Raw genomic sequence first — 25549 nt, 5'->3', positions numbered from 1 at the left:
TGAGTCCAAATATGTGTATATATCGTTTATATTTGTTTTGAAATTGTATCGTAATTTTTATACGAAGATATCAATATATAGTATTTATCCTAACAAATGTATTATTATTAGAAAGGATAATTTCTAGAACTAGAAAAGAAACTACCCTCTCCCGCATTCTTGGATTTTTGTCGTATGCACAGCCAGGAATTAGACGCATGGGTATTTTACTAATTACAATATGTTAATAATCTATGTTGGATACAGGATTGTGAAATGCGCTTCTTTTTTTTATTATTATCAGCAGTGGCGAACTGGTCCAGGGTGCCAATGTATAATTGCACCCTAGACCCCTACCTATCCTAAAAAAGGTGGGCCCACTCGGTTAACAGACACAATATCTCATCAGCATTATTTGTTCATGCTATCATAATTATCACAATAATATTTAGCATGCATATAAATTGTTATCATGAAAAGGAATAGATTATCTGATGTTATAGAACATTAGAGCATGTTCACCAAAACATTAGAGTATGTTCACCAAAAAATTGCAGAGTTTTCTTGTAAACAGATTCGTTTATTCTTATATATTTCTTAGATAATATTGTATTTCATACTATATATAACATATAAATAGAAAAAGAATTACTAAAATTGCATTTAACCCTGAACATCGTGCAAGTTTAGGGTTTTAAATTCCAAAAAGAAAAAAATAATAATTTCAACAGCTTGCCGTTAAAGCGTGCTACTCTTTTAAAAATAATGACAGGTTAAAAAGAAATATACAGATGTTTTGGGCATCTTTTACTAAATCTAGAACAATTGAACTTTTTAGCCAAAAAATTTTCAAACAAAAGATATTCGTTCAAATGTCTAACAGATGTTTCCGTTTTTCAGAAAAAAAACCTTACATTTTGAACATTAAAATTTTCTTTGTTTGCAAACATTCTTATTGATTTTTAAGTTTTACTATCAACACTCTAGGATGGAAGACTTCAAAAGTATACCGTGCTGGTTATTTAATGAGAAAAAACAGTTTAAAAATATTTTTTGTTCCAACAAAAAATATTTTTAAACTGTTATTCTCCATCATTTTTGTTTTATTGATTGATTAATTTAACATAACAAAATTGAGATATTTTAATGTTTCAAAGTTTAAATATCTATCAACAAAGTTTATTTATTTAAAAATAAAACTCTTCCAATATTATAATAGGCCACTGCCTACTAGGCGTTTTCTTTTTAAATCATATAGACACTCGGGCACTTGTTTATTGCAAAACTAATTACACAAAACAATAGCATTTACTTTTTTTAAAGTTATTTTCACTTCGGGAAATTGGAATAATTATCACACTTTTAAGCCATTTTGATATGTTTTGTAACCTGTTTTTTAATGGTCTAAAAGCCTGGTTTTCTACTTCTGGTGCACGGGTGCAATAATAATTTTAGGGGCCCACAAATATAAATACAATTTTATACTAACAAGCTTCTTGAATTTTTGCATTTTGGTTGAAAAAAAAGGTTTCAAAGATAAAAAACAGAAATACTATGGAAAATTAAGATTGAACCGAATTTTTAATAATATATTAGTTAAATGCGTATTTTGAGTCATTTTGAATTGCTGTTAAATTAATTACAAAAAAAAGTTTTTATAGGAAGTTCATTCGCGTTTGGGGGCCCCTAAACCGTGGGGCCTGTGTTCATTTCACAAATTCCTAGAAAACCGGCCCTGGAAGTGTATGTAATTAGGAATTTAATATCAATAGAACTATACTTAGATTATTGACTACGGTAAATATTTCATTCAGCAGTTAAAGAAAAAAACAAATAACAAATTTAAAATTTTTTTTATTCTCTCTTCGACTTTAGGTTTAAGTCAAAATGAATTTTTGTCTCTTTTCGTAACCATAAACCTGTTTAGATGCCACTGAGGTTAATTTGGCTGCTCTCTCCACAGATTGAGAATTGTTAGGCATATCTATTACACAAAGTTTTAGGTTTGATTTAATAGCCTCTCTCAGATTTTCTGACGTTATGCAAGGAGTCGTCGGGGACTCAATCTAAATATCATCAACAGAAAAACTATCGAAAACAGAAAAACAAGATAATTCCAAGCATCAAAATTTATTTTCATTATGGATTTCGGCTTAAGCTTTGGTTTAAAAGTAATGTCTTCTTTCAATGCTCTTATTTTAAGGATTTGGTTAAGGACTTGATTTTTTATATTCAGATTTTCATCCAGCAGCATGCAGTACAAGAAATTTTCTTGCAAACAACAATATGAATTTCCTTGTAAGTTCTTAAAAATAATGCTCTGAATCCTGCTGTCTTGAAGATTGACTAATTGAATGGTTTTGTACAGAAGTTGACAAGCATCTTTGTATTTTCCGGAGCGCTTAATAGCAAACCACATTACACAATAGACTTGAACAATATATTTAGTTATTACTAATAACTCAGGAGATGTTTTATCAGTCCGAATATTATTATTCTTATTATTATTCATTATTCTTAAGGCTAAAGTTAGCCATATAGCATGAAATATTGGTCCAGGTTTTTTTGCAAGAAATTTTTTTAGATAAATACCTTTTGAGATATATAAAATATTTTGAGATACTTTTGAGATTAGATTAAAACCTTTTGAGATACCCACACAGTACTCATAAAGCTTTCACTGGTCTGTACTAGGATCGCTTATAACCTCATTGCTAACAAACAACTCTATTTCTGAATATATGGGAACAAACTCAATCAATAGCTGTTCATGAAGAGTTTTATCTCCAATAGACCTCTTATAAGACTTAGGATCATTTTTATTTCCATCTAATTCACATATAATGTGTCGCAGTAGAAGTTCAACTTGATGAAGCAAACATCCTAAAAGGTGCAAACTTCTTTTGAGAATTTTTTCGAGTTTTATAACCAAACCGTTATCTGCACCTATATTAGAAGTTGTGTTATCTACAATAACAGCGACTAAGCTCTGAACACTATTATATTCTGTTAAAACATTTACAGTAGTGCTTGCCATGGTAGTGCAAGTTCCATTAGGTATAACTACATGAGTCAAATAATTTTATAAGATGATGATGTTTATCTTTGGTAAGATGATGTTTACCTTTGGTTGAAGCAATAATAATAGGATCTTCATCAGTGTTTTAACTGACAGAATGTACTAATGTAGACTTGTCATTTTTTCCATCAATTCCAATAAGCTTTAATTCTTTAACATCAGCTAAGTGTTTAGAACTTATGATAGTGATAATTATTCTTTTTCCTTCTCCAAAAATCTTTTTTTCAGTTATTATTTGTGATTTATTAATTCTTTTTACAATACCATAGTCTATTAATACAGCTGTTGCCAATGCAGCTGTTGTAGCATCGCTTATTTCAAACCATATAGCAGCTTTTGCCAAATTTGTTTAAATGAGTATAATTTTTTTTGACTGGCACAATGAGAGAAAAGTCTGGATCAAATAACTCAGTATCCAGATTGGAAACACATTGAATTTCCGCAGCAGGCAACTTAATACAACTTGTTGAAGTAACTCTAGAATAGAATAAATACAATAAAGTAGTCTAAAATATATTTTACAATATCCTTAACACTTAAGAAAATCACAGTTCAAACCATCTCTTAGGCTTTTTTATTATTAACAATAAAACAAAATAAAGTATTTGCTGACAAAATGGAAGAAAAGTACACTATTTTTTCGCTCTGACATGTATTTGATTGTTACAACCAGGTTCAAAGCTCTCCGAATTACTACAGATTAAAGAGTTAAATTAAAAAGTTAAAAGAAATAAAGTCTAATTTTAAAAATTAAAATTATTTTCCAATTTGTGGCTTTCCAAAGATCTGTTAAGTGTAAGAATCCTTTGGATTGTTTTGCAATCCAAAGGATTCTTACACTTAACAGATCTATGCATAAATAAAAATTGCATGCGTTATAAAAATATTTAAAATCTATTAGAATAACTTTAATATCATTTTTATTAAAAAGCATTACAGAAAAACTGAAAACAAAAACATATCATTAAAATTATAAAATTATGTAAAATGACCCAATGCAATCTTTTTAATTTAGCATTTAACTTATAAAAAAATATCATATCAAGTTATAAACAATTCTTTGTGTAAAGTTTAGCACAAACTAAAAATAAGTATTGCATATAAAAATGAAATTAACAATTTTTCAAACCTATTATTGCAAGCTACTACTAGAAGTCCACAACCACTAAAGACAAATCAAACAAATTCTCAAAGCTGTAATTAAGATATTCCTTGATTTTGTTTGCATTTTTGCGTTTTCCTTTAGCAAATAAAACTCTCTTAAATAGTCTAGAAATTTTTTTGGCTACTGACTTCTCGTGGGTCAGAAGAAGCTGAGGATTTACTCTACTCCACAGACTGATCAACTCATTTGTCACTTTCGAAATTATCTTTGGAGAACTAATACTTTTAATTCATACATATTTTTACAAATAAGATATGAATATTGAATCAATTGCCTGTAGGTTGGAAGATCGCTTATTGGAAGCTCTGATGGCAAACCAGCATACCTTTTGCTTTTAGTACGAGTTCTTAGGTTTCTTATTATTTTAGGCATTTCCCTTCAAGAGTGTGTGTGTGCGTATGTGTGTGTGTGTGTGTGTGTTTGTGTGTGTGTGTGTGTGTGTGTGTGTGTGTGTGTGTGTGTGTGTGTGTGTGTGTGTGTGTGTGTGTGTGTGTATGTATATATATTATACGTATACACACAGACATTTTATATATATATATATATATATATATATATATATATATATATATCATATATATATATATATATATATATCAGTGGCGTAACTAGGGGGAGCACAACACCGCAAGGCGGGAGGGCCCCGAGGCTTAGAGGACCCCGCGGAGATTTTTCACGTATTCTTAAAGGAAAAAAGATTATTTTTCTATAATAGGAACTCTATTTCAGAATTAAATTTAAATAGAAATTCTATTATAGATTTAGTTTCAACAGAAGTTCTATTGGAGAATTAAGTTTCAATAGAGATTCGATTACAGAATTTAATTTCAATAGCAAATTCATTATAGAATTTCTATTGAATAATAGTGAACATTAGTGAACTTTAACGTTGTCTATTATATAAATACCACTGATATAATTTAGTTCTTTCATATTTGTTAATAAGGATAGATTGCGTAAAAACAATAAAAAGATATCCTAATTTTTTTCATCAGTAGAACAGAAACCTAGTGAAGTAGTTGTAGATAAAAAATATCAATGTCGTTACTAGTACTTCTCAAGCAACCCAACAAGAAGAAATGTTATCTGTTTCAATTAACTTAGAACACAATAAAATTTCAAAAGATCAAAATGAATCTCGTTATAAAAGTAATGCAGACATTTTTGCAAATCCTAACAATCACAACCACTGCAATGCAAGATGAAGAAACAGATTCAGTACCGAATATATTTTAGGAATTAAATACATTAACAACAGATATGGGATATTTAAAAGGAAAATTTCTTAATGATAGCACAAAAAAATTTATTATTTCCTCTGAAAATTATGAACTACAAGGACCATTTAAAAAAGATCCATCACAAAATCTTCGACATTTTTCCACAAATTATTATTATTGTGCATATAAATTTGGTCGAACACAGGTATTTTGGCTCTGTTATTCCAACATTCTGAACTCAACATATTGTGAACCATGTTGGTTATTTTCAAATGATAAAAATAACCAATGGCGTTCGGGAGTTCGAGACTGGAAAGGGCTAAGTAAAAAAATAAAAAGTTGTGCTTCTTGCCTAAAACATATTGAAGAATGTCAAGTATACGATCATTGGAAACAAAACAGGTCACTTAATGAGGATACAGAGACATTAATTCGTCATAAAGCTTCATTTTATAAATAAAATAATTAAAATAAAATAAAGTAATTAAAAATAAATAAAATTAAGGGACAAAATAAAAAACTTTGAATTGGTTTTTATTTGCGTCATTATGTATCACATATTAACGAATGTAAATTATACTGCCTTAAGATAGTATAACTATTATGAAAAAAAATTCTGTCATAAATAATAAATAGTTTAGAAAAAGTATAAGAAATAAATAGTTTTTGCGATTAAGTATGCATCTCTTAAACATAATTTCAATGTTTGTTCTTTTTTATAATTATTTTGAGAAAAGATTCTAGATTATTTTTCAAATTTATCAAATAAACATTTTTTATATACTAAATCGTGTTATATTGACTCAATATAATAATCAAATATTAGATATTTCGTTTGTAAATATACTTTGAAAAAATTTAAAGTGGGAGGGCCCCTTTACTTTTTGTGGCGGGGGAGCCCCAAAATTATAGTTACGCCACTGATATATATATATATTTATATATATATATATATATATATATATATATATATATATATATATTCATGTATATATATATATATATATATATGTATATATATATATATATATATATATATATATATATATATATATATATATATATATATATATATATATATATATATATATATATATATATATATATGTATATATATATATATATACATTTTTATTTAATATTACATTAGAAATAGTGTAAAATGAAAACACAAATATTGTAAAAACAAAAATTTTAGCTTAAAGTGTTTTAATTATGACTTCGGAATTATAATTATGAAACTTTTTGTTTACCAAAATTCCTAGCACCCCTCATCCCTAAAACAGATGATTCAATATTTATTTGAACTCAAATCCCTATACAGTCTTTATTTTTTTATATTTGTATTTATTGGAATTTTTTTATTTATAGCATATAAACATTTTCCAGGGTGACTCTTATTAAATATTAATCCCGGCAACATATTTTGGGTTAGCGAAAGAAACTATTACTCAAATGTCGATTAAAGTCCACTTTTAATTATGCACATATTTCTATGAGGTATAATTATGCCAGTTATAAAATTAGAGGAGGCTGAATAAGTGCGAATTTCATAACTGCGAATCTGCATATGTGCGAAGCAGTTGCAAAGACTGGCATAAGTGCGAACTGGCACAAGCGCGAACTGGCATAAGTGCGTCGAAAGAATTTGCAAACATTGGCATAAATGCGAATTGGCATAAGTGCGAACTGGCATAAGTGCGAATTGGCATAAGTGCGAACTTGCCAATTTGCCACTTATGCCAGTATATATATATATATACATATATATATATATATATATATATATATATATATATATATATATATATATATATATATATTTATATATATATATATATATAAATATATATAATAATATATATATATATATATACATAACTGACATGTCAAATGATAAAGCAGAAGATATTATAAGTGTGCAAGGTTATTTAATTAATTTTTTGCGATTCATATTAAATACATTAATTAAATATTAATGTATTTTGTACATAATGCATGTTTTTAAGTTAATAAAATACAATTGTTAGTTTCAGAAAAAAATACAACACACATTTGCAATTCTATTGAGGAAGCTTCCAATGTCTTATTTTAGATATTAAACAAAACAACATATTAGGTTTGCAAGATTTTTGTTTATTTTTGTTTTAAGTCAATTTGTCATAGTTATACTAAAATTTTGATTGAATAAAAAGATTTGAACTCTAAAAGTGGATCAACATTTAAAATTTGAGATAACATCTGCATTTACATTTGTGATTCGGTAGAAGATGCTGATCTATGTGTTCAAAATTATGAGATATATAATTCTGTTCGATATGCTGCCTTTTCAACCCCAAAGAACTTTAGTAATGCAGATATTTGAATCATTATATTTGGTTTAATTTTGAAATATTATAATCATCATCTCTGTTTAACCTAACTGTTTCATACATTGCACTCACATGGCTAGTTTTCTTTTTATTTAAATAATGTTGATAGAAATAAAGATTTATTCCTTTTTTCTACTTCATCGTAAGCCTTCTTTCTATTGCAATAAATATAAATAACATTCAAAACAGATTTTATAAGTTAAATATTTTTTTAAATATGCATGCTGATAAGCACAAAGTATTGTGGGAAATGTCTTAAGTCTTTCATAACACTCCTTATATTGTTTAATAAAAAGATTTGACTGTCGCCATGGCTTTGATCGAAATTCTAGTAAAAAGCAGAAATAAAAGCAAAAGAAAATCAGGTAGAAATCTTGACAATCTAGCAGTATTAGTATGTTCAAGTTTTGCAGTATATTCTAATTTTGCATTTGTTTGAGCAGTGCTGGGTAAAATACTTTATAAAAGTTTTTAAAATAAATATACTTCAAAGTATTTAAAATAAAAACACTTTTAAAAAGTATTGAAAATACTTTTTAAAAGTGTTTTTATTTTAAATACTTTGAAGTATATTTATTTTAATAAATATACTTCAAAGTATTTAATCTTTTATTTTAAAGTATTTAAAATAAAAGTGTTTTTATTTTAAATACTTTACCAAAACTTACAACTATGGTCATTTTCAAAGTTATTTGAAAAATATGAAATAATTTAATAATTACCCTAATGAAACAAAGGTAGATAGTAATAAGTAAAAAACAAAAAATAAATCTAATTAAATAGTGGTAGAATGAAACTTTGACAAACAATTAGTTTAATATGCATGTGCATTAATGGTGTTTGAAGAAGTATTTTAATTACAGGTATTTGCAATGAGTACAAAATACTAATCAAAAGTATTTTAAGTAAAAATGCTAGATACTTCCGACAAAAGTATTTAAAATACACATACAAAAACAGTACTAGAAATAGTATTTTAAATACTTAGTATTTCAAATACTCCCAGCACTGTATTGGACGTTATACTACTCTGCCTAATAATATATTGATTTACTTTAATATTTCATTTCTTCAGTTATTAATTCCATTTCCTATTAGTATTTTAGTATGTTAGTAATATAGTTAGTTTAATAACTGTTATATTTCTCAATTTAAGGTTGCATTAATTTCTTGATTTAATATTATATTTTTCATTAAAAGTATTTGCTGTACATCTTAGGCAATATATTTTATATACCTATATTATGTTTAATATTCAAGATTATCATGTATTATATAATATTTTATTCAAATGTCAAATTATTTGGCAATCCTAGGAGAGTAATAGCTATGTGTTTCTTATTTGATTTTAAAACACAACAGAAGGCTAAAGGTTTAATTATTCTATGTTGAGTGTTGCAGAATGACTTTAAGTGAAATCATTATGCTGCACATGTCTGTTAATAATAGTTTATTGTAACCAGAGCTGTCTTAGGACTTAAAATTTGTCCAATTTGAGTTAAAAATGTACAACTAAATATATAAATCACTCTTTTTATTTTTTACTAAACTTGACAAACTAAAACAAGACTTGGAACTTGAATTTAGTTATAGTACCAATGTGGTTTGACTTGCACTTCAAGTCAAGTCACAAGTTACATATACAACCTTAAAAATTATTTAGAAAAAAAAATTCAATCAGCTGCAATAGGAAGCTTACTTTGTTTTTGTTTTTTCATATTGCACTATAGGCATATTGCCAGGGGTTGGTAGCTGAAGCTAGAAGTGTCAATAGGGGCCCGAAGTGTCATTAGGAACCTGAGCCATTAAAAAAGACCTGCTCCTCTTCTCCTTTTAGCTTAAATTTTTATTTATACAGTTTCTAATTCTGTTTATTAATTATTGTTTTAAAATTCTGGAACAGCCTTTCATTCAGTCTATGTCTATTTATTAATTTATAAACAAATTAACAAAACTGATAACGGTATTTACATATAATGAATTTTTTTAATACGTAAAAAAGTTTTTAAAGGAGTCAGAGTCGTAGAAAAAGGTTGGAAATCAGAGACGGAGCCATACATTCCAAAAAACTTAAATCCAGAGTCAGAGCTATAAGTTTGAATCAACTTGGAGCTGGAGCCATTCATTTTTCTTCCAGCTCCCCACCCCTGCATATTGCAGTGCACTGTTAATGATGGTGAGACATAACAAGAAATTAAAAATACAAAGCAAAGTTTTTTGTAAATTCATTTTTTTTTAATTTTACGTCCTGGCTTTTATTTTTATTTTTAAAATGTTTAAAAATTTACTGCATCCTCATTGATCTTCGCTGTCTGACAGCGTTCTAGTAAATGTTTGGAAAAGCATTGAATCATAAAAACATTTTGTCTGGACAGTTAAATAGATCTGGAAATTTGCTTGACTCAAGACATTGGTTGGCACAGGTCTCAGTCAAATGTCTGTTAGTAACAGATATTACTTTAGAACTCAAAAAGCACATAAGTTTCAAAAATGTTAACAATAAAATGGAAATAACAAATATAGTTGTTTCCTTCTATGTAAATTAAATGTTTTTGTCTCTTGAATGTTGATGTAAACAAAACAAAAATTTATTTTTTATTTCAAGAAGTTGGACCATTGGTACAAATCTGAATATTTCATCATTTAGGATAGTAAAAAATGTGAAAGCCCTGCAAAGGTTAACATGAAAGAGGTTGTATACTTTACTAACTTAGAGGTAATATGTTTTGTTAGTGTTGAAATATTTAAAAATCTCTTAAAACTAATTTTTTACTTTTGATTTTTTTTTTTAGGTTGTTAACCCAAGTAATTATAGCAGGAGGCAAGTGTTCCAAAGTATTCACAGTGCTTTGTCACAAAAAAATGTTATGAAATATTCTTGAAAAATTAAGGTTGAGATAGACAACTTAACATGTCACAAAAATCATACTCTTGAAAAGGTAAAATTACACATAGGTTTTATAGAAATTGTAGGTATTTTGATAATTGCATTTGCTTTAACAATTTGTTATTTTCTATGACTGTTTACTTTAAAAGTTTACATTCCTATGGTAGTAGAAAACTATATCAGTAAAAAAATTGTTGAGAATGAACTTCTGTCTCAAAAAATAGACCATCGGTTGTCAAGTAAAATTTCTGAGTTTGTTAAACAAGGCATTTCGAATGTTCGTGAGATAAAAAGAACTTTGAATCTAATTGTTAATGAGATGTTTGGAGAAAAAAATCTTCCAACTCCTAACAACCGTAGATTTTATCTGAGAAATGATCCGTGCTCATATAGTTATCGAATGTAAAAAGCAAAGGTAAAAATATAACATCAATTGAGGAGTGGACTTGCAAAACCAAATAATTAACTTTTTTTTTCATTCTGAGATAATGGCAAAAAAATGTTTTCCAGTAAATCGAACAGCTAAAAATTAAAATATTAAAAGCTAAACAATAGATATCATTAAAAGAATGTTTAAGACAAAAATTTGAAAACTGTGCTCTTGATATTATTTTTATTATGTTTTTAAAAAAACATTTTATCTGGTTTTGCATGCCAATTATTTTTATATCTGGTTTTCATTGGAAATTTATTTCTAACTGGTTTTCAAAAAAGCTTTATAAAGTCAACTTGACTAAAGACAATTTTAATAATCGATATAATTGTGCAAAATGCCCCGCTGCCTTAGAAATTAAGTAATTTTAATGTTTGATACTTTTGTAGAATTGATAAAATTAAAACGCAATCGTAACTGTTTAAATATGGCTTTTGTGATTTTAGTAAATTTTTTTAAAATTATTTTTTCCGTAAATAATGTCCACCATTTTTATAACGTTTTTTAAAACATAATGATGATTAGATAAAAACTTTATCTTATTTTCCATCGACAATAATTATTTTAATCTGGTTTTACACGGACAGAATAATTTAAGGCAGGTAAAATATTATTGAAATAATTGCTTTTAAATAGTTTATAAAAATGTAGGAATATTACTACAAAAAAAAAATTTACTTTAAAAAAAAAAAGTCTTTTTTTTTAAAAAGTAAATTATTTGGTTTTGCAATTCCACTCCTTTTGTAATCTTATTTTCTAAGAAAAATTTATTAAAAAAAGTTTAATTATGCTTTCAACAATATTAAATCCACCTAATCATTCCACCTCATTTTTTTGTTAGTCATCAAGGAACCTTTTTTCTCTCAAGGAATTATCCAGATATATCTGTATAGTTCTTTCAGCTTTTAGTTTTCCAGATTTCCAAAAAGTTTTATATAATAACAAGTTAAAGTATATGTTTTTTTCAGTCAATACCATGCAAAAATATACTAATGTTGTTTGTATACTTGTTTGTAATAGTCTTTATAATTTACTCATATTTTGTATTAAATTGTATTATTTGTTATAGATAGGTCGGGTCAGGTTATCCAGTGTTTTGTTACTCTATTTGTAAAAAACTGCGAGTTTTGTAAAAAAGTTTTCTCGTTCAATGCAAACTTTGATTAGTTGAGCAAAAGTTGCTGATTGTGTCCACTGAGATTATAATTTGTTGTTGAATTTATTAGGGTTTGAGGAAAATGAAAGTTGACTTCATCAATCTGGTGAGTAAATCTGAACTGTTGGATTAGGTCACCTCTTTTCCTGCGATCCTCAAATGATATTAGTTTCACCATTTGTAATCTTTTTTCATATGGTAGATGTTTTATCTCAGATATTGTTTTCGTTACACGCCTTTGGACTTTCTCTATCATCGCAATATCTTTTTTTATGTGAGGAGACAAAACCTGGTCTGAAAAATGTAGATGTGGACGAATGTACGCAAAGTACAGTGTTTTCCATAAAACTAGTCTGCAGATACAAAAAGCTTTTTTAAGACAATTAGGCATTTGATTTGCAATTGAGGCTGCTGTTTCGACTGCGAGTTTTGACCTTTAAGTCATTGGAAACAATAATCTCAAGGTCTCGTTCAACTATCATTTTTTTCAATGTATATTGGGTTCCATCTGACTGTTTTATTGTGTATTAGTGTGTTGACTTGTTAATGCATCCCACATGCATAACTCTGTATTTATCGGTGTTAAAAGGCATTAACCAGTTGTGTGACCAGTCAACTATTTTATCTATTTCAGCTTGAAGAAAGGTGGCATTTTGCAGCGGTTTGATGAAACCAATAATTTTACCATCATCAGCATAAAGTTTTATATGGTGTACAATGTTGTCTGGTAAATCATTAATGAATGAGATGAAAAGCAGTGGACCAAGAACCAAGCCCTGTGGCACACCACTAATTACTGGGACCCACTCAGATCTTAATCCACCTAATAATACTTTGTAGCTGACCAGTTAACTATTGCTCAATCCATTTTAGCAGAGTGTACTAATGCCATAAGCTCGCAGTTTGTGTAACAAATACAAATTGTGGAACTTAGTCAAATGCTTTGGCAAGTATGTATAAATAACATCTACGGGAAACCCTAGGTTAGGCTTGGTTGGAAAGCAGGAGCAATCGCTCTCGATTACTGACCGCTGAAATAATATTTAGTTGAGAAAAATTGGCCAGATTTTTTAGTCGTTTTGAGAACATTTAAGTTTATGTTTAAAAATTTTTGTTTTATGGACATACATAAACAAATGTTTTCCAAACTTCTGAACACATGGAAACATACTCTTCTGAATACATTGAAACATAGCACATACCACATACCATCAACTAAAGTTGATGGTATGTGTTCTGCAATGGATTTTTTGTAGATATTAACAAGTTGAAATTATCATTAACTGTATGATCTTCAAGCATGGTATGCCAGTTATTTAAAGCTATTTTGATAGAGATTGCATTATAATCAGTTCCACTCCAAAGTTAGGTGTGGATGTGAGAGTTTTGGTGCTGTTTCTTTGAAATGAACTTATCAGTTGTAACACAAACAATGGTGTCGAGAGGCAAAGTGCATCTATAAAATATTCCTATTTAAAAAGATGCAATAGTTCATCATTGACTGGAATGTTGACCTTATTGACAGAGGAATTTTTCACTGAGAAACTAGAAAGGTTTGTGTTTTTTCCCCAAATATTTTTTACATATTGAAGACAAGGCAACTAACATTTCTCTATGATAGTATACTTTTTCTGTACTAAAATTTAAACTTCACTTTAAGTAAAGAAATTATGTATTTAATTTTGTATAGAATAGTGTCTCAAGTGTTGGTTTTATTGTATCTGCAAATTTTAGTTACACTGATTTCAACTTCAAAATGGATACCTGATACAGAAGATATGCTTGTTGGGTGCCAAAATTTCTCTAGAATCGCCCGCACAGTTTTGTTAAGCATTGCTTAAAGCAAAAGTCCACCGCTGATTGCATGGATTTAAACAAAGTTGTTATGATTAAGCCTGGTATTTTTTCAGTATCTAGTACCTTTGATACTTCAGTTCAATATTTTATATCATTTGGTGATGAGATTAGTATGCCAAAATGTACCTGCGTTGCGTTGATTGGCTATCAACAGCTTACTTATGCAAACACTTACTTGTTGTATTCCGGAAGTGTCCTGCATGGTCTTGGAATGCGTTATTTGTTCTTTATAGCAATTCTCTATACTTGAATTTAGATGCCGAAAATTATGAAATAGAGCATGAAAAAACAGCTCTAAAAAAACAAAGAACAGACTGTTATTGTCAATCAGAAACAGTCATGTAAAAATACTCAACTCATTTATTCTGGTCAACTCAACTCATTTATTCTGGTGTAGATGTAAGGGAGATGTTAAATACAGTGAAAAATCAATCATTTGAGTTTGATGAAAACTCAGATGAAATCATGCGACTGCACAAAACTCTTTGTTCATTTATTGAAAAATTAAACAAAGAAAGAGTAAGAGAATCTGGTATTCCTGTTCCATGGTCAAAGATAAATCAACTAGTTCATTACAGGAACACATCCAAATACCTATTCGGAAACCAATAAAACTTCCATTTTAATGTGTTGGATCTAGAAAAGACAAGGCTATAGCTGCTTCAAAAATATCTATTACAAAAGAAGTTTACTCAGCCGACACAGTTAATTAGAAATTGTTGAAAAATTCATTAACAATGACAAATCAATTGAGGAGCAGGTAATTTTTTTTTCTGATAGTGATAAAATGATTTCTGCTGATATTAAAATTTGAATGATATTAAAACCAATCAGAAGTTATCAGACACTGTGATCCATTATGTCTAAAATATGATTAGTGGTGTTAGTGGTTTACAGGATCCAGTTTTGGGTCAAAACTTATCATTTTGTGCATTCAAAGAATCTTTTGTACAGGTGTTGCATGATGGTGATGTGCATTGGCGAACAGTTAGCACTTTTGCTTGTTCTGATCGTGAGGTGTGCCTGTTAGACAGCATGTTTCATGGTAAAGTCAAAAATCATGTCATCAGGCAAATTTGTGCAATAATGCAGTGTACTAAGGACATTTTAACTGTACGAGTTCTACCTTTACAGCAACAGGCAAATGGTGTAGATTGTAGCTTGTTTTCATTGGTATTTGTGAAGCACATTGCTTTTACTGGCTTGAATCCATGTTATATTGGATTTGAAGATGTTGATATGCAAAAGCATTTATTTCAAAGTATTTCGGGAAACCACCTAAATGAATTTCCTAAAACTTTAAAAAAAACAATGTTTTGCAAAGAAAAGAAATTTGCATTTAATCTATATTGCATTTGCAGACAAGTTTGGATGGCTTCAGATAAATTTGTAAAAGGTAGGTTAGTGAATTATCTATAATGGTATTGTAGGAATTATTCTGGCAGTCATTTCTTATAATTATATCTTTATCTTGTCACCTATATTATAGTTTTCATTAACTACATTTGTACGCAAAGCAATATTAAATTTAGGCATATGGTACAGTGTGAAAAATGTGAATGCTGGTTTCATCGTGCATGTGAAAATATACCAGAATATGTGTTGGAGCATGAGAGTGCTAAATGGTTTTGTTCGAAGTGCTCAATAACTTTATAGCGTTATGTCAATAATTTATTTGCATAATAATTTAATTTTTTTTTAGAATTAGGCAATTTAGAGTGTTACTATTTTCCAAGTTTACTAAGGTATTAATTTAGTTGTTTAGAGTTAATTTTATTTCTTTTTTAGAGTGAATCTTATTTATTTTGATGTTTAGAGTTTATATTATTTAGTTGGTTTAAGTTATTTAGTTGTCTAAAGTTAAGGTTATTTAGTTGATTAGATTTAAGGTTATTTAGTTGGTTTGAGTTAAGGTTATTTAGTTAATTAAAGAGATTTTATTTAGTTGTCTAGAGACAAGGTTATTTGGTTGATTAGAGTTAATTTTATTTAGTTGTCTAGAGTTAAGGTTATTTAGTTAATTATAGTTAATTTTATTTAGTTGTCTAGAGATAAGGTTATACAGTTGATTAGAGTTAATGTTAATTATGTTGTTGTTTAGAGTTAATGATATTACTTTTTATTTATTTTTTAAGCTTTCATCTAATAATTTTAAAACTTTAAACTTGTTTTCTTATTAAGCTTAGAACTTAAAATATAATGTTTATTGTTGTAAAGATCTTTTACATTTTTTATAGAGGTATTTAAGGCAAGTGTCACATTTGCAATTTTGATTTGCGATATGGTTTTTCTAAAGTTATATATGTAAAAGGTAATTTTGTATTTACTCCCTTTTACATGATTATAAAACATTTTTCTATTATTATTAACGTCTTTTAAAACATATATGACACCTTTTGGATCTTTAATCATCCTCTACATCATGATAAAAGCCCTCGTAATAACCATGAGCGAGACTAGATTTTTTCAAACCGAGAGGAGACTGAGACGAGAAGTTAGTACTTCTCGTAAGACCAAGAACGAGACTAGAAATTTAACAATTTTTGAAAACAAATTTATTAAAATCCAAGTAAAAAAAAAAAAATGTAAACATGGTTTTGACAAATAGGCACAAATGACATTTGTCAAATGCACAACTTTTTCAAATATTAATTCAGAATTTTTTTGCCAAACTTTTCCAACAAGACAATGTTTTCTCTGATTAAGATGATTTGTTCGACTTTTTCTGGGTGTGAGTTGTGTCTGGATGATCGGGCGACATTTCCATCTGAGCTAAAAACTCTCTCTGATTTAGTTGAACTTGCTGGAATAGCTAAAATTTGTTTAGCTAATGAAGAGAGTTCTGGCAATGTATTTGAATGCAATTTCCACCAATCAAGAATCGGAAAGTCTTTTTTGGCATCAGGGAGATAATCATACTGGCACATTTCGCTCAAAATAGGATTCAGTTCAGATGTTGGCTCTTGTGTTTCAAGTCTGATATTTAACTTGCGCTTCAGTTTTGAATTAGGGGATAAATCTGCTGAACGGACTTTGGCAACAGGTTGGCACTCAACATTATCCTTAACCTGTGAGGCTAACCATTCTTTTGTTGTTTGAAATTTTTTGAAGAGCTTTAAGTGAAGTCCCTTTAAAGCAAGATTTAAGTAGTTTGCTGCAGCACTCAATAAGTTTCCAGAGTGACAAAGTGGAAATCTTTTCTCAATGCAGCTTTTCAAGTTTTTTGCAAACAAGACACCGTGGCCATTTTTTCCATCTAACTCAATAAATTGATCATTTTTGTCATGGATTAAATAAAGAGAATCGGTGAAGGTGTTAATTGTTGGAATAGACTCGCCGACCACGTTTCTGTAGCTTCTTTAAGTGGTGCCAAAATTTCTACTGCTCCCTCAATTGATTTCCACTGTGATGCACTGATAGTCTTTGAAGAAAAAATATCTTCATTTGCACATAACCTGATAATTGCACTCTTTAGATGTAGGACAGAAGCCATGCAACCCAGTTCACTATTCCATCTTGTGTCAACAGATTGGCGTAACTGTCTAAAATTGATTCCTTGAGTGTCTGATTCTGATTCAAGCAACTCAGCTGCAACTGTTGACTGGTGAGTTAAAGAAGCCAAATCTTTGCATGTTTGAAACGCATCATCCATTCCAGCAGTCATTCCAAATGAGTCTCGAACTGCACATTGCAAAATATGATTGTTGTACAAGTATTAGTCAAGGCGCTTTGACAATTTGACTACAAGTTTCATGTTTCTTGCCTGGTCGTTCACGCAGTACATTGGCAAATCAGCAGGCAAATTTAGTTCTTCTAAGAAAGAGTCCAGCTTTCCTTCAATTAAGGAACCTGTGTGCCTGCCTGAGAACTATTGGACATGGGGTGTCCAGTGATGTAGTCTCCAATTTTCGTCAATAGCATAAAAAGTCCAAGAGATGTAGCTGTCCTGAGCCCTAGAAGTCCGAAGATCAGAATTAAATGCAGCACTTTTTAGATTTGGCGTGATCTCCGTTATTATGCTCTTCATTCCAGCTTGAACTTCTCTTGACCGAATTGAAAGCTTTCTTGAATATGTTGTTCTGTGATGAAGGTTCAGTTTAGGGTTTGCAATGTCAAACAATTTCTTGAAACCTTTTCCTTCGACTGCTGAAAAGGATGCCAGGTCAGTACAAAAGTAATCCAGCATTGCAGAGTCAAACTGTTTTTGAATGGAATTGTCTTTGTCATATTTGGACTTTGTTTCAAGCATTTCGACCATGGTTTGTTGTTTCTTTTTAGGAGGAGGAAGAAGAGAGTTGTCAGTTTTTTCAGAATACTCAATGTAATCTTGGCTGTGTTTTTTTTCGTGGTGACGATGAAGTCTGCTTGTGTCTCCATCTTTTGTTTTCAAAGACTTTTTGCACGCTTTGCATTCAGCACCGTCACTTGTTTTTTGAAAATGTCTCCAGATTTTGTTTCTTCTTGGTGACATTTTTGATTGTTGAGATGAGGCAAGAATATTTTTTTTCAATATGAACAATATGTGTCAAGTTGAATTCCACTGGTAAACTAATGAAATTAAGTCGAAAGTGCACCATTTTATACAAAAAGGTTTTTGTATTTAAAATCTCATTAAAAATATTTATAATCTAATTAAAATTTTTTAATTAGATTTTTTTTTTAAATCTAATTAAAAAATCCAATAAAAAATCTAATTAAAAATCTAATTAAAATCACGGAGTCAAAGTATTAGTTAATTAAAAAAACGAATTATTAAGCATTTTGTAAATTATAATAATTTTTAATTTGGAAAATAATATAATATTTAAGTCTCGTTCTACTTCTCGCGAGAATTTTCTATTTCTCGTTTCTCACGAGAAGTCCCATTTCTCACAAGAAACGAGAACGAGACGAGATCTCACTCATGTTTACCTCGTAACATAGTTGTACAATGAACGGTATATTATGTAAAAACTGTATGATCCATTAATTAAGCAATGTGAACACACACATCCTAAAGGTTGCTTTTGTTGTGTTTTTTTTGTTGTTGTTGTTTTTTATTAGTTATTCTACTATTTAAATAGTGTTATAGCAATTTTTTGTTTATTTTGAATTGTTGTATCATATAATACCTTTTAATTACCTTTAAATATATTTTCTTTTAAATATTGTTATACACTGTTTAATTTGATAAGTTTGTTTTTAAGGTCATAATTTATTTAGTTTTCAATTTTTTTAATTAAAGATCTAAAATTAGACATTTAAAAATAAAAGGTGATTTTTATTTAAAAAAATACTGATAAAAAAGATAAAAACTCAAAACCTATTTTATTTACATGTTTTGAAGGGTGGCTCTTTAAACAAAAATTGTGAAAAAACATTATCTCCTACCCCCTGAATGTATTGAATAAAATCATACTAACTTTATAATTAAAAATATATATTTTTAGGCAAAAACCTATCCTAGCCAATATTGATACCGGTATACCGGTATGGGCGCCCAAAGTTTAAGCTAAACTCCAGCTCGAAGTATTTTAATACTTATATAATACTTACGTAACTTTGTTTTTTATTAGCTACGTTTGACTGTTTTCGGTAGCGTTTTAATGTTTTTCGCGCCGATTCCGACAGTACCGATTGTTAAGTCGTAAGTAAAAAAAAAATAAACAAGGTGCTTAATGCGTCTGCGGAGGTATGATCCGTTTGTTCAAAAAATTTTTGGAAACGTCATTCTTAGGGGTAGCTCAAGACCCTTTCAAATATGGCGGGTCCCTAAAATTTTGAAAAAATAAGTTAATCTAAAGAAGATTAACCTGGTATTTAAAACAAGCAAAACTATATAAAAATTTTATAAAAGAATACTAATTTTTTATAAAAATTGTTATTTTTAATTAAATTGCACTTTAGATTTAATTTATTTTTAAGCGATTATATAAAAAAACGTTTTTTATAAAAATACTTTTTTAATCCAGTGTTGTTTTACTATACTTAACACATTCAGGGTGTAGGAGATGATATTTTTAAAAATTCTTGTTTTAAGAGCCAGTTGTTACTTTTTAGACTGTGGTTACAGACGAAAAATAAGTTCTTGGTATTTGTTTGCAAAGTGCAGCCTTCTACTCGGTCTTGTAACATGTGACCTTGCTATTTTCGGCCTTATTAATAACTCTGGTTTGAGCCAGATTTACCTATAGACAGACTAGGTAAATCCAGCCCAGGTCTTTTCCAACCTAGGACCTGACGATTTTAGGGGTTTGTTAAAATTATTAAATGTTAAAAACGATGATCTTTTTTTTATTATGCAAATTTGCTACTTATAAATAATGCAGGCCTCAAATTTTGATTTTACTGAAGGTCTCCGAGAATGTAAATCTGGGTTTGATACTTGGTCATATCAACAGACCAACGCATCAAGTTTAGAATTGAACTCACATGGAGCGCTTTCAATATGCTCAACTCTGTGAAAGTATAATATATGGTCAGAGAAAGCATCAAACCTTGAAACAAGTATTTTAAAACCTACCCTAGTCATTACATAGCCTACTAGATAGTCATTAGGATCATGGTTAGGGTATAGTTTTAAGTGATACTCGTTTTGCGTACAATATCTTTTTACTGACATAAGGGGTGGCTTGAAATACTCATCCTCCTACAAGAGTCACAGCCTAAGACTATCAAAATATAAACATTTTGTTTTCTCGGTATCTAGAACATAACTTACCTATAAAACTTTCTTTTTAGTCATTATAGAGGTTTATAGCAAGTTCCATTTCATTTAAATTTTAGACTTCTGCGTGCTTCAATTTATCTAGATTTAAGAGGTTAAAATAAAGCTTTTTTTTTCCGTTGGGTAACTTTAAGCCAACCATTTTAGAAACCTAAGCGCACTTGTCAAAGCGTAGTTCAAGAACCACCATTTATATTTGGCTTATGGCACGCGTGACATCAGTAAATTTTGACACGGGAAAGCACCCAAATGCTATTTTAATTATAGTGCTCAGAGACATGACCATTATGTCCTCCTAGAACTTTCGTTAAATATATGTTTCAATTCATACTACTTAATTAAATAGCCTGATTTTTCAGGCGATGTAAAGTTTTAAAATTGAAATGATATGTCGTGCGAAATACTTGCAATTAATAAAGTAAATATTTTGTTGAAAATATTAGGAAAAGCTCATAATCTGAGCTTCGGAACATAATCCCAAGAGATTTAATTTTATACTAATTTGGTCACCAGAATTTGGATAGAAGAAATCGTTGATACCTAGGTAAAACCACAACTACTAAATTCTGACCGCGAGCAAGTTAATTGAATAACACTTAGTTTAAAAACCTGAAAGAAGGTATTTTAATTGGTAATAAAATTTTATAGCTTGAAATTGGTAGAGAAAGTTGCCATGGTTGTCAAAGTTTTAACAAATCATAAAAAACTCCCTTTGTATAGCTGATGTTATTAATATATTGTAAGACAAATCAACTTTTTGCACTCTCAGTGCAATTTTTTTAATTTGAAAATAAAAAACTGTTTTAAAAAAAGATTATTACTACAGTCTCGATAAGTCGGACTCTCATAGAAGATAGATAAATAGTCTTAGAGTCTAAATAGACTTAGCGAATGTCTGAGTTGAGCAAAGCTCTTGGTATAAAAGGGATAGGCAGTTTGGTTCTTACGAATAATTTCCATTTTTTAAAAATAGCTCAAAATCAGTAGCTTAGAGAGAGATAGGGGCCAAAGGGGAAAAAGCCCCAGGAATGAAGGCTTAAAGGAGCCGAAAAAAAATTAAAGGGCAAAAAAAAAAATTTATTGTTAAAAGGCTCATTTTTTTCATTATTGCCCAAGGCGCAAAAATTCCTTGCTACGCCGCAGCTTAAGCAGGAAATAGGCAACCAACACATTAAATCTTAATCTTATATATCTGCATAAGATTATTTGGTTACTAGAGGTCATTATTATTTGGTTATTAATTTAACCATTAATTTATATGATCATTTTTTAGTAGAGTTTCCTATTAAAAAATACTATTCTATTCAAGAAACGCATGTTTCATGTAAAAAAGAATAATAACAAAAAGAGTTAATTCCATCAAAGACCGCTTTAAAACAAAGTTCCATCATGGATATTTCCGTATCGTCCATAGAAAAATCAAATTTTTTCATAATAGGCTATTAATATATAATATATATATAAAATAAAACTAGACAATAAACTTACTCATCTAGGCTTTAAATGGGACACAAAATATTCACCATTTGCCTCACTTAATCGTTTAAACATTGATAACCGAATATCCCATTTCCGGGCAGTAATACAGTCTTTAATTCAAGCTGGAATTCGTTTTGTTCACCCAAACTCTATTGTCCAGTTATATAAAACTTTAGCTGTTCTAACAAACGTATGGTCTTGAGCTTTGCAACCATGAAGAAATGTTATTGCAAAAGCTTGATATAGTAGAAAGAATTGCACTGAAGTCACTACTAAACGTTTCAAAACATAGTAAAAATTATATACATCCCCTATTTTGTATTGAAGATATATCTATAATTACGCAACAAAATAAGATAAACTTATTTATTCGCCTGTTGAAAAATAAAATGACATTTGATATTCTTAAGTCGCAGTTGAACAACGAATCAGGTCCACGACCTTTTGTAGATAGCGTCAAGGCTCTGTGCAATAGTCATAAATTAAATATAGAGAAACTAATGCAACACAAAGAAAAAATAAAAATTACTGGTTTAAAAAATATAATTCCTGAAACGGATCTTGAAATCTTAAAATGTGCAGTTGAGTACTGGAACTCAAAAGAACAAAGAACAATCTTCAAGGATGTTCTTGAAAATAAAATTCCGAGATCCTAGAGATTTTTTTTGAAACTTTTTATTTACCTTACTTGTAATATATAGTGGGTGTTTAACAAATATATAAATTAAAATTAAATTATGAAAAAATTTTCTTTTTTTAAAAAAAACAAAAAAAAAATAGATAAAAGTTTGAAAAATCTATTTCAATAGATTTATCAAAACAATATTTGATGGATTTAACAAAACATTTTTTAACTCATTTAGATTGTTGACTCGGTAACAAAAAGATTAGTAAATTTGATTTTGCGGCTTTCCATAAACAAAAGGTTTTATAAAGATTTCAAAACATTTTGCATATTTTGTTTAATTATATCTCAAGCGAATTACTCATAATTAGAAGTGGACTAGAAGTGGATCGACATTTTAGTGAGTCTCTTTTGCCAACCCATATTTTGAAACCCTATTCAGACTCAGAATAGGCAGAGATATGCGCAATCTGATTCGCTGATTTTGAAAGAGAAGCTTTTGTGCATAAGTTTAAATCAAAACAAATGTCAAAAAATGTGTTGATTAATAAAAGTGAAACTGAGTAAATGCCAAATAATAATAGCAAAAATAGTATGATTTTTCCATCCGAATTTTTACAATATACTTATACTTTTACAAAACTTCACAACTCAAAACATCCGTGATTTTCATAGTATTTTCTTAAGAATAAAGATTTAAAAAATTTAGTTTGTTTTCCTTATGGTTTTATAACTATATATTAATTAAAACATAATAATAATTATTATATATGGTTTTATAAAAGATATAGAAATGACAAACATCGTAACAAACTATAAACTAGATGGTAAAACTTGAATATTCTGTGATTCTCCTACGATAGATTTTTTAAAACAATTTTAAATTTACCTAGTAATATCAATTGAGTATTATTAACTTGATCTAAGTTTTTTCAAATTAAGTTCCCATTAATTCTATCATATAATAAGAAAAATAACCCCATTTTTTTTCATATTTTTACCCTTATTATTCCCATATATAAATTGTATACGTCATTAAAACATTTTAAGTTTGAGAATATTGCTAGTTGATTGTTATAAATAGCCCAAATAATTTGCAACAACAAAATAAAAGCAATTGTAAGCTAGAGCTGATTTAAATTGCCTTTGGTAATGTATAGTAATAAATGATTTCAAACCATTGTAGCATAATAAGCAATAAGAAAAAAATGTCGAGAAGTGTGTTTTGATATAGTAAACTGATTACAAAAGGAATAACTCTTAACTTACCACACCTTTATGAAAAACTAAGTGTAAAAAATTAGAAACAAGAAAAATTGCAAACATACATGTTTATGTTGTTGTTTATATCAACTTCAAAAGTCAATACACATAAAGCACATGTTTATTGATATATAGCTTTTAACCTGAACAAAATATTGATTATTGTATTATATAATTGGTAAAAAATGTTTACCCTTTAATTGCAACCGATGATAAATAATATCAAGTAAAGCAACAAAGTTTGATATTTTTTATATTTATTATGCTATCAATTTATTTTACATTATATACTCCAGAAGAAAAAAAAAAATGAAAAGTAAACTTTTTATGTTAATTTTCTAGAGCAGAAATATTTATCTTTCATATTTCCAAATTTTATAAATAGTTTTATTATGTAATCTTTGGTATAACCAATATAATCGAGTGTGATTTTTTTGAATTTCTGTAAATATCTCTTGAATAGCAATATAAAAATAGAAATGTGTCATGTTTTATCTTGAAGTATTACTTATAAATTTTTTTAAAACTTGCTTTTTCAAATGTTAAACCTTGTTTTGATGAAGTTTATTTTATTATAATAATTATTATAACACATAATTCACCTTCACTTGGTTAATTTTTTTAACTTCAATACTCTTTGCTAGCTTGTAATATCAACGCTTATATGTAACTGTACAAAAGAACTGTTCAGTAGAAAAACAAATGAATATCAATTTTTTGTTAAATTTTCCAATAAATTAACAATATACAATTTTTATCCTATTTATATATAAGTTAAAATACCCGACCAAACTTTTTTAAATTTACACAAAGTGTTTAAGAATGATGTTTAATTAAAGTTAAGTAAAAAAAAATATTGACATACGCCTTATCAGCTCATTCAAAATTTAGGTTAAACATTAAACTTCTTCAATCAATCAATCATTTATTTCACTTTATAAAACAAAATTAATACAAAGCTAAGATCAGTCACAAACAGTTATGTAACTGACAAAAATGTGACGACCTACAAATATTACCCGTAAATTTGAAAATAAACTAAATAGTAAATTAGTAATAATAATAAAATTAATTCTAATAATAAAATTATTAATAATAATAAAATTAATAGTAATAATACAGAAGTAATCATTTTGCTAATAAGAATAGTATTAACAGTTATTATTATAATAATAACAGTAGAAATTTACAACAGTAACAGTAATAAAAATAATAATGTCAACTAGGGGGTTGACAAATATGTGTTGTCCATAAATTACGTCACGCTCTATGGGGGAGAAGGTAGCGGTTTTGTGATAATGACTCAAACAAAACTTGATACTAAAGGG

At 28.5% G+C, this 25549-nt stretch overlaps 1 long non-coding RNA gene across 1 annotated transcript; it reads right to left on the bottom strand.

The window, feature by feature from the left end:
- Window positions 1-1764: 1764 nt before the first annotated feature.
- On the bottom strand, window positions 1765-25039 carry LOC136081021 (uncharacterized). Its single transcript, XR_010638821.1, has 2 exons — window positions 24824-25039; window positions 1765-3535 (listed from the first exon to the last, which is right to left on the bottom strand). It is a non-coding gene; the product is annotated as an uncharacterized LOC136081021 (long non-coding RNA).
- Between the last annotated feature and the right edge of the window lie 510 nt (window positions 25040-25549).

This window comes from Hydra vulgaris, chromosome 06 (assembly GCF_038396675.1).
Source record: "Hydra vulgaris chromosome 06, alternate assembly HydraT2T_AEP".
In the NCBI taxonomy this organism is placed as follows: domain Eukaryota; kingdom Metazoa; phylum Cnidaria; class Hydrozoa; order Anthoathecata; family Hydridae; genus Hydra; species Hydra vulgaris.
Note: the sequence above shows the minus strand (reverse complement) of the source record. Positions and strands in the feature narration are given on the sequence as shown.